Source organism: Otolemur garnettii, unplaced genomic scaffold (genome assembly GCF_000181295.1).
Source record: "Otolemur garnettii isolate 467f Iridium unplaced genomic scaffold, OtoGar3 scaffold00049, whole genome shotgun sequence".
Lineage (NCBI taxonomy): Eukaryota > Metazoa > Chordata > Mammalia > Primates > Galagidae > Otolemur > Otolemur garnettii.
In genome coordinates this window covers 1453947-1464159 of record NW_003852444.1, presented here as the reverse complement: position 1 = coordinate 1464159, position 10213 = coordinate 1453947, and positions in this window count along the sequence as shown.

Below are 10213 nucleotides of genomic sequence, written 5' to 3'. Positions count from 1 at the left end.
CTCTTAGCAAAGTATCACAGGAATGGAAGAAAAAGTATCCAATGTACACAGCCCTATTATGAAATTAATTTATAGCTTTTATATGAAATTTATAACCTAATAACAGCCTAAGAATATGAGGAGGGGGGGAAGAGAAAGGTAGGGGGAATAGGTGGAGGGAGGGTGATTGCAGGGATCACTTCTATGGTTTATCTTACAAGGGTACAAGTGAATCTTTCTAAGAGTAGAATATAAACATCTTAACATAATAACTAAGAAAATGACATGAAGGCTATGTTAACCAGTTTAATGAAAATATTTCAAATTATATGTGAAAACATCACACTGTACCACAGAATTGCATTAATGTACATAGTTCTCATTTAATAAAAAAAATTAAAAAAGAAAAAAGAGAAAAAAGAAAGAAAAAATGAATTACCTAGGAATATACATAACAAAAGTGGTAAAGAAACTCAATAAAGAAAATTATGAAACTCTAAGAAAAAAAAACAACAGAAGATATTAACAAATGAAGGAACATACCATGTTCATGGCTGGGAAGAATCAACATTGTTAAAGTGTACATACTTCCCTAATCTACAGATTCAGTGCAGTCCCCATTAAAATACCATCATCATACGTTTAAGATTTGGAAAAAATAATTCTTTGTTTTGTATGGAAATAGAAAAAACCTATATAGTCAAGGCAATTATTAGTAATAGAAACAAAACTGCGGGCATCACCCTACCAGACTTTCAGCTTTAATGCAAGGCCATAGTGACCACAATAGCATGGTATTGGTGCAAAAATATAGACATAGACATTTGGAACTTAATAGAAAACCATGAGATGAAACTAACCTGTCATAGCCACCTGATCTTTGCTAAATCAAACAAGAACATAACACTGGGGAAAAGAATCCCTATTCAACAAATGGTGCTTAGAGAACTGGATAACTATATGTAAAAAACTGAAACTGGGCCTGCACCTCTCACTGCTTACAAAAATTGATTCATGATGGATAAAAGATTTAAATCTAAGGCATGAAACAACAAAATTCCTTGAAGAAAGGTGGGAGAAAACACTTGAAAATATTGGCCTTGGGAAAAATTTTATGAAGAAGACTTCTGTGGCAATTGCAATAACAAAAATAAATAAATAAGACTTAATTAAACTGCAAAGCTTCTATACAGCTAAGGAGACGACAACCAAAGCAAACAGACAACCTTCAGAAAGAGAAAAGATATTTGCATATTATGAATTGGAAAAAGGCTTGATAACTAGGATCTACACAGAACTCAAATCAATCAACAACAAAAAAAACTAATAATCCCATAGAACATTGGGCAAGAGACATGACTAGAACCTTCTTGAGGGAAGTGGGGAGAGGAGGGAGGAAAACGTATGGCAGAAGGAGAGAGGGCATGAGACGGGATCTCACCTAATGTGCACATTGTGAGGGTATATAGCATGTCCCCTGCCTAAGAGGCTCTTCTACAAATGGAACTTTACCCTAGAAGTGAGAATAATGTAATATTGTTCCCACATATTAATTTGAATAAAGTTTTTAAAAAATGAATAAAACCCTCTCTAAAGAAGATAAATGAATGAGTGGTGCCTGCGGTTCAAAGAAGTAAGGCACTGGCCCCATATACCAGAGGTGGCAGATTCAAACCTGGCCCCAGCCAAAAAAGCAAAAAAAGAATGGCTAACAAACATGAAAAAAAAATGCTCATTGTCCCTAATCATCAGAGAAATGCAAATCAAAACCATCTTGAGATATCACCTAATCCCAGTGAGAGACACTGCAAAGTCTCAAAGCTACAGATGCTGACCTGGATGTGGAGAGAAGGGAACACTTTTACACTGCTGGTGGGACTGCAAACTAATGCAACCTTTTTGGAAGGAAGTGTGGAAAATTCTCAAATAAATCAAATTAGACCTCCCAACTGATCCTTCAATGCCATTACTAGGCATCTATCCAGAAAAATAAATTCATTTTATCATAAGGACATTTGCTCTAGACTATTTAATCACAGCTCAATTTACAATTGCCAAGAAGTGGAAACAACCTAAATGCTGATCAACCCAGGAGTGGGTTAACAAGCTGTGGTATATGTATACCATGGAATAGTATTCAGCCACTAAAAAGATGTATATTTTACATATTTTATATTCACCTGGATGGAGTTGGAATGAAGAAGCAAGAATCCAATGTACTCAATTCTAATATGAAGGAAGTAGATGATCTAATACAAGGTGGGATAACAGAATATGGGAGCAGGGGGAAGGTGAGGAGTGAGGGACATGGGGGTGTCACAGTATATGGCACAACTTTTGGGAGAGGGACATAATTATAATTGGACTTTAATAAATGCAATTCATGTAACCTAATTCTTTGAACCCTCAGTGAATCCCCAACAATAAAAAAAATCTGTTTTTCCATCTAATGTAACATTATCACAGGAGTAAAATCCCATCATATTATATCATAAGTCATCATCATATTGAAGCAGTGAGGGCTGCACAGGGTAGGTACACCATGCAATAAAGACCTTGGGGGCCAACTTAGAATTCTGGCTATGGCAGATTGCAAAGTTAGACTCAGACATTACTATAATAGATGACAGAAATAATAGAATAATATCTTATTATGGACTCTTGAGAGAATGTATTATTAAATTAAATTTCTATACCTACTTAAGGTATACATCATTCACTTACCAAAATTTCAGAATATTAAAGGGGTACATATATTTTTTAATATGTAATTTGCTTTTGTATATTTTAAGTCAAAGTTAGAAGTGTACCCTTGTAAGGGCAATAGAAATGCATATTTACATATCCAAAATTCAATTGAATTATTACTCATTCTTCCTTCATGAAAATTATATTAGTAACAGACATAGCAAAAAGTATAAAAATAACTTCAGGCAACATAAGATGGCATGAAAGTAAATTACTGAGTTAAGTTTTAATAAGACACACAGCAAGCTAAATCCTTTTAAGTAAAAAATTGACTTTTAAAAGCTTTGTATGTCTGTGTGCTGAAAGTGAAGAAGTAAAAGCCAGGATGGTAAGTACAAAATGAAGATACTGAAACCCACAGGGAATGAGGACTTGGACACAGACCCGTGTCAAGAAAGAAGGTTTAGTTTGACCTGAGTACGCACTTCCCTCTAGGACACTATCCAAAATCATTACTTCCTGCTTCATAGCCCTGTTCATCTGAAGTTCTACAAAAAATCCATGTATTACTTCATCTTGATTTGTATCTTTATTTGGTTTACATAGATAACCAAATTACTCACCTCCTATGATTACAAAATCATCCCCAAAGTGATAACAAAGTTGTTGTTAATGAAAAAATGATAAAAATATTACACAGCCAAAACAGTGAGAAAAATAGATCTATGGAGCTGTATCTGATTTCTAATAGGCAGAAATGTTTTTAATTTTATAAATATTTAAGGTACTTTTATAACTTTTAAAAACTTTTGGTTGCTCATGGGTTCACACTTTAAATAAATATTTGTTTTATATGTATTTCATGTTTTTTATTGTATATTCTTTTTCTTAAAGGGCGCCCCATAAATTGCCTGTCTCAGACACCACAAAATCTGAATGTATCCTTGCCTGAATTGTTTGAATCATACCTTTCTAGTTTCTTCTGGATCATTCCCAGAAGCACACATTTGATGCAGTATTGCCATCTTAAGGAAAAAGAGAACCTCCTTTAGACCACATCATACATCACCTTAGAGACATTGCCTCATCTCTCTGCCTTTCTTTACACATAGATTCCTTGAAGGGATTGACTACACCCTTCATTTCCATTTCATCTTCCTTAAATTATAATTCAGTCCAAACTAAAATTTTGCCAACATGATTCTTCTGAAATCTGAGTGTAAAAATCACTAAAATTTTCCATGTTGCTAAAACCAATGGTCAATTTCAGCTCTCACCTCACTTAGCTCCTCTGAGAATGTCAAGATCCCACATTTACTTTATATTCCTGCTATCTCATTGGAGAGTTTCCTTTTTTGTAGAATCCAAATTCACTTTCAGATATCTATATAGCTGATGATTCAGTATTCACATATATTAGCTCCAATTACACTATATAATACTCAGGTTAATCTCCTTTAATTTCATAATTTTAGCTAAACACAAATGACTCCCAAATTTATACACCCAGTGCTGCTTCAGAATTCTGCTGCCGACTTGACAACCCTACTTGAAATTTCACATATCAAACATATCCAAGCATAAGCTCTACTTCAACTCCCTGCACCAAAATATCCCTCTTCCAAAGTTCCTTGCCTTAGTATACAGCATCACTATTATTTTATACCCTATTTCCTCCATTGTCCTCATTACATGTTCAATCCATCATCAGTGTATCCTATTAGCTCTACATTGAAAATATTGATTTTAGGACTTCTGCATCTTGCTATAGTGATGCATTTTATATCTCATGTTCCCTTCCACTGAAAATAACTAGAAAAATGATTAGAATTATGAAAAGAATATCTGCCTGGAAGAATGAGAGAATGTACTAGGTGAAAAAGAGTTTGGTTTTTTTTTTTTTTTTCTGTTTTTCAGTGTTTTGGTCTCTCATGATAGGTAATTTTTGATAGAATGTTATACATTGGGTTTGGAAAATTGTGGAGTAGTTTGAGGTTCTATATGATGTTATCCTCCTTAATAGAGGATTTATTTGGCTAAAACCAGGTACTTTTAGGGACAGCTCACCTTAATTGAGCTGACTACAATATGGAGGGGTCTTATGTTTGTAATTTCTTTGTACTCCTAAAGAATAGTACTTCAGAAGTCCTACCTAACAACATGTATGTCTAGAAGACATTCTGTTCCTTGATGAACCCTGCAATGTAACTATTGTTTTCTCAGCTTTTGGCCTATGATAGTTCTGCTCATTTTGCTAGCCTCTTGGCCACTGGTCCTTGGTAACTTGTGGCCAAGAGGCATTTGTTCTTAAGGCATTTTTCAGTTTTAGAACTTATGACAAAAATAATCCCTAAGAAACATAGGTATTGGTATTATCAGACATGACTTTAGAATAAATGATTAACACATTAACATGTTCTAGAAACAATAGCCATGTTGGAGAATATCTTCAAAAGCCTGAATTCAACAAAAATGATTAAATGATGTTTTTAGATTTAAAAAATAATTTTAAAACAAACAAAAATGTAATTGGTTGAATAGCAGATTAGAAAAAAAAATACAGGTGAAGTAGAATATAAGTCAGTAGAAAATAACTTGACTTGGTGGAGAAAGATAAAAGAAGGGAAATTAAAAAGGGCATTAGTGATTTATAGAACATGGCAAAAAGTTCTAATATTTGATAATAATGAAAAGGTCTAATATACATGTAATTAAAGACTTAAAATGAGAGAAGAAAGAGAATGGTCAAGAGAAATATGTAAAAGATAATAATTAAACATTTTTCAAAACTGAATAAGGTCATCAGACCACAGGGGCATAAAGTATTACAAATCTCAAACAGGAGAAAAACAATGCAAACATGACTGGGTATAACAGGATAAAACTGCTGCAAACCAAAAATAATAACTTTTTTTTTTCTTTTTAAGTTGTCAGAGAAGAAAATAAAATTACCTGTAGGGGATCAAGATAAAAAGGTAGAAGAAAAAAATTCTCTCTTGTGAAGGTGAAGGAGAAAAAGAAATCCCACTCCTTCCACCACAAGCTTTGCAAACAAAATCAATATGACTTTACATCTGTGGAAAGGTCAGGAAACCTTCCTACTACTTGCCAGACAAAAGTACATAGCTGCTGTGGGAAATGTAGAAGGAAAAGCAGTTTCTTCTTACAGAAGGGTAGAAACCCACCCAGGCCAGAATCCTGCACTGATACAAAGAACCTGCTAGGAAAGAGCCAGAAACTCCCTCTGCTGACCAACCACAGATGCAAAGCAGAGTTTGGCTGCTCTAACTGATAGGGTGGGGAAAGAACATCAATACTCTTCTTTACAGGACTTCACAAAGATTGAGACTGGATCAGGCAAACCAAGAATCTCCCTTCCCCTACCATAAGCCTATTTCTGGTGGAAGGGGAAAAGTATGGAGAGAGATATATGACAAAGGCAGAGTGAAACTGTCCTTCTATCAAGCTTTTCTCCAGCAATTAATAAAAACTATATTTAAAAAACAGCAAGAAAAAAATTTATCCAGTGTTAGCTGTCAATTCATTAAAAGGAATCAACCAGAAATCACCTAGACTGAATGTATCAAATAGGAATTTTAACATAACAATGATTAATATGTTAGAGGATATAGTGGAAAACATGAGTAATACATATGAACAGATTACAACTTTCAGTAGAGCAATAAGAACTATAAAAAAGTATAATAGAAATGATAGAAATAAAAGCACAACATGAAGGCAATTTCTTTACTGGGCTCAGGACTGACCATAACACAGGGAAAAACAATAAACATAGGGATAGAGATTATTCCAACTGGAATAAAAAGAGAGGAGTTAGTGGGGAAAATGAACAAACAAACAAAAAACAGAAAAAAGAATCCCAGAATTGTACAACATAATAAAACAATCTAACAAATGTTTAATTTGAGTCCCAGAAGAAGAGGAAACAAGATAGAGGAAGCATTTTAAGAAATTTTGGCTAAAAATTTTGCAAGATCAATGAAAGAATCTACAGATTCTACAGATTCAAGATCAGAGAATCATAAGTTTGATAGAAAAAAATCATATTCAAATTGCTAAAACTCAAATTTTAGAAGAAAATTTTGATAATGTGCAGAGACAAATATTATACATACACACACAAAGATAAAATTATAGCACACTTATCATCATAAATGGAACAAACAATAAACACAGAGGAGGGATACCTTTTAGAACTGACAAGAAAAACAAATCCTCTCATCTAGAAATCTATACCCAGTAAGAATTTCTTGCTAAAGTGAGTATGAAATACTTTTTTCAATTTTAAAAAGCTGAGATAATTTATTGCCCATACATAGGTATACAGCAAGAAATATTAAAGTTCTTCAGAAAGAAGGAAGATGATACTAAATGGAAGTTTGAGCCTACAAAAGAAAAAACAATGCCAGAAATGGTAAAAATGATGAAGATTAAAGACTTGTTTATTTTTAGTAATTGTAAATGATAATTGACTGAATGAAGTAAAAATAGTAACATTTATTGTGGAGTTTACAACATATTTAGAAAGAAATGCATAATGACAATAACACAAAGAGGGAAAGGAAACATGGAAATGAACTACTGTGTCATTTTTACACTTTTTAAAAGGAATATATTTTTAAGTGTTTTACACTAAAGGGTTTTGCTGTTGAATTTATTTTCTTCAATGTTTGCTTTAAAAGGTATTTCTTATTTCAAAATATTAATTAAGGAGATACAAGTGCTTTTCTTACATGGATATCTTGTATAGTACTTAAGTCAGAGCTTTTGGTGTGCCCTTCACCAGAATAGTGATCACTGTATCCAGTAGATGAGTTTTAATCCCGCAGAAACCTGCTCCCCCTTCTTGGTTTCTCATGTCCTTTACACCACTTTGTGCCTGTGTATAACCATCTCTTAGCAAGAACTTGCAGTGTTTGTTTTTTTCATTCCTGAGATACTACACTAAGAATAATGGTCTCCAGATCCATCCACATTCCTGCTAATGACTTTATTTCATTTCTTTTTATGACTGAACAGTACTCCATGGTGTACATGTACCACATTTTCTTTATTCACACATGAATGAATGGCTCTTAAATTGGTTTCACTACTTTGCAATTGTGAATTGTGCTGCAATAAATATTCAAATGTAGCTATCTTTTTGATAAGATAACTTCATTTCTTTTGGTAGATATCCAGCCGTGGAATTTCTGGGTTGAATAGTAGGTCTACATTTATTTATTTGAGGAATATCTATATTGTTTTCCATAGATGTTGTACTAATTTTCCATCCCACCAACAGTATGTAAGTGTTCCTTTCTCTCTGTATCCATGCCAGTATCTAATGTCTTTTGACTTTTTAATAATGGCCATTTTAAAAGTGGTAATGTGGTATCTCATTGTAGTTTTTGTTTGTAGTCCTCTGATGATTATTAATGGTAAGCATTTTTTCATATGTTTGCTGGCTCTGTGTCACTACCTTCCTTAGCTGATAATACAACCTTGTGCCTGGAAAACCTTTAAAAACACCACCAAAAGACTGTTGGAATTGATAAATAAATTCAGCAGATTCTCAGGTTACAAAATAGAAATACACAATTCAGTAGTATTTCTACATACTAATAATAGCCAAGCAAAGAGCCAAACCAAAGACTGAATACTATTCACAATAACTACAAAGAAAATAAAATACGGGAGTATACTTAACCAAAGAGGTGGGAGACCTCTGTAAGAACTATGGAAAGTAAGAAAAGAAATCACAGATGACACAAACAAATTGAAAAATATCTCCTGCTCATGGATTTGTAGACTCTAGAACATTAAAATGTTCATTCTTCCCAAAGTGATTTACAAATTCAACATTATCCCCAGCATGGTATTTCACAGATCTAGAAAAAAATAATTCCCAGATTCATCTGGAACCAAAAAGAGCCTGAATAGTCAAAGCAAGTTTAAGTAAAAAGAACAAATCTGGGGGCATCACATTACCTGACTTCAGATTATACTACAAGGGTATAGTAACCAAAACAGCATGGTGCTAGTACAAAAGTAAAGATACAAACCAATGGAACACAATAAAGAACCCAGAAATAAAATCATCTACCACATTCAGGGAATCTCTGACAGAGCAAACAAAATACACTGGAGAAATGAAGCCTTGTTAATAAAAGTGTTGAGAAAAATTGGTGAATCATATGTAGAAGAATGAAACAGGATCTCTCTCTCTCATCATATGCAAGAATTATTCAAGATGGGTTAAAAACTTAAATCAATGTAAAGCATGCAACCATAAAAATTCTAGAAAAAAATGTGGGACAACCGCTTTTGTATATCAGTATAGGCAAAAAAAAAAAAAAAAAAAAAAAAAAAAGACTCTAAAGGCCAATATAGCAACAACAAAAATAAATAAATGGAACTTAATTAAATTAAATTAAAAGCTTCTGTGCTGCAAAGGAAATAATCAACAGAGTAAATAGGTTATTGAATGGGAGGAAATATTTATAAACTATACATCTGACAAAGAACTGATATTAGAGTCTGCAAAGAACTCAAACAAATCACTGAGAAAAAAACAAAAAATCCCATCAAAAAAGTGGGTTAAAGACATGAACAGAAGTTTTTTGAAAGAAGATAGATAACTGAGTGTAGTTTCCCACACCCTGGGAAACCAAGACAAGAGTACCACTTGAGCTCAGGAGTTGGAGACCAGCTTGAGCAAAAGTGAGACCCAACTCCATCTCCATAAAAAAAATAGGAAAATTAGCCAGGCATGGTGGCACACATCTAGTAATCCCAGCTATGGGAGGAGGCTAAGGTAGGAGGATCATTTGAGCCTAGGAATTTGTGGTTCCAGTGAGCTATAGTGATATCACTGCACTTTAGCTAGCTAGCGGGGGTGATAAAGTGAGATTCTGTCAGGAAGAAACAGAAGGAGGAGGACGAGGAGGAGGAGGAGGAGAATAGGAAGAAGGAGGAAGAGGAGGAAGAGAAGACAGATAGACAAATAACAAAAAGCAATTATGAAAAAATGTTCTTTAAATTTGTTTTTCTTTTTAGATTTAGAAGTGCAAATAAAGTTTTATAACATTGATATATGAGGTCAATTAAGTTCACAAACTTATCCTAGGAAAAGTGCTACATTTCTCATTGATGAATATCACTGTCCTCTACAGTGGATTACTTTGAAGGGGATCACTTTGAAGATGACCATAGTGACATTCAACAATGAGGTACATAAGACTTTTTCTAGGATGAGTTCACAAACTTAATTGTCAGACCTCACATGACTACAGCTCTGATGGCCATTATAGAAAAAGAGTTCTAAAATTGCTTTGAAATACTTTGAAGGTGACCATATTGACATTCAGCAACGAGGTGTGTACTATTTTTTCTAGGATGAGTTCATGAACTTGTCTGACCTCATATTGTGTTTTGCTGAAATCTGGGTTTTTAGTGTATCCATCACCTAAGTAGCACACATTGTACCCAATAGGTATTGTTTCATCCCTCCTGCCCTCCCACCTTTCAGAATCTCCACTGTTTA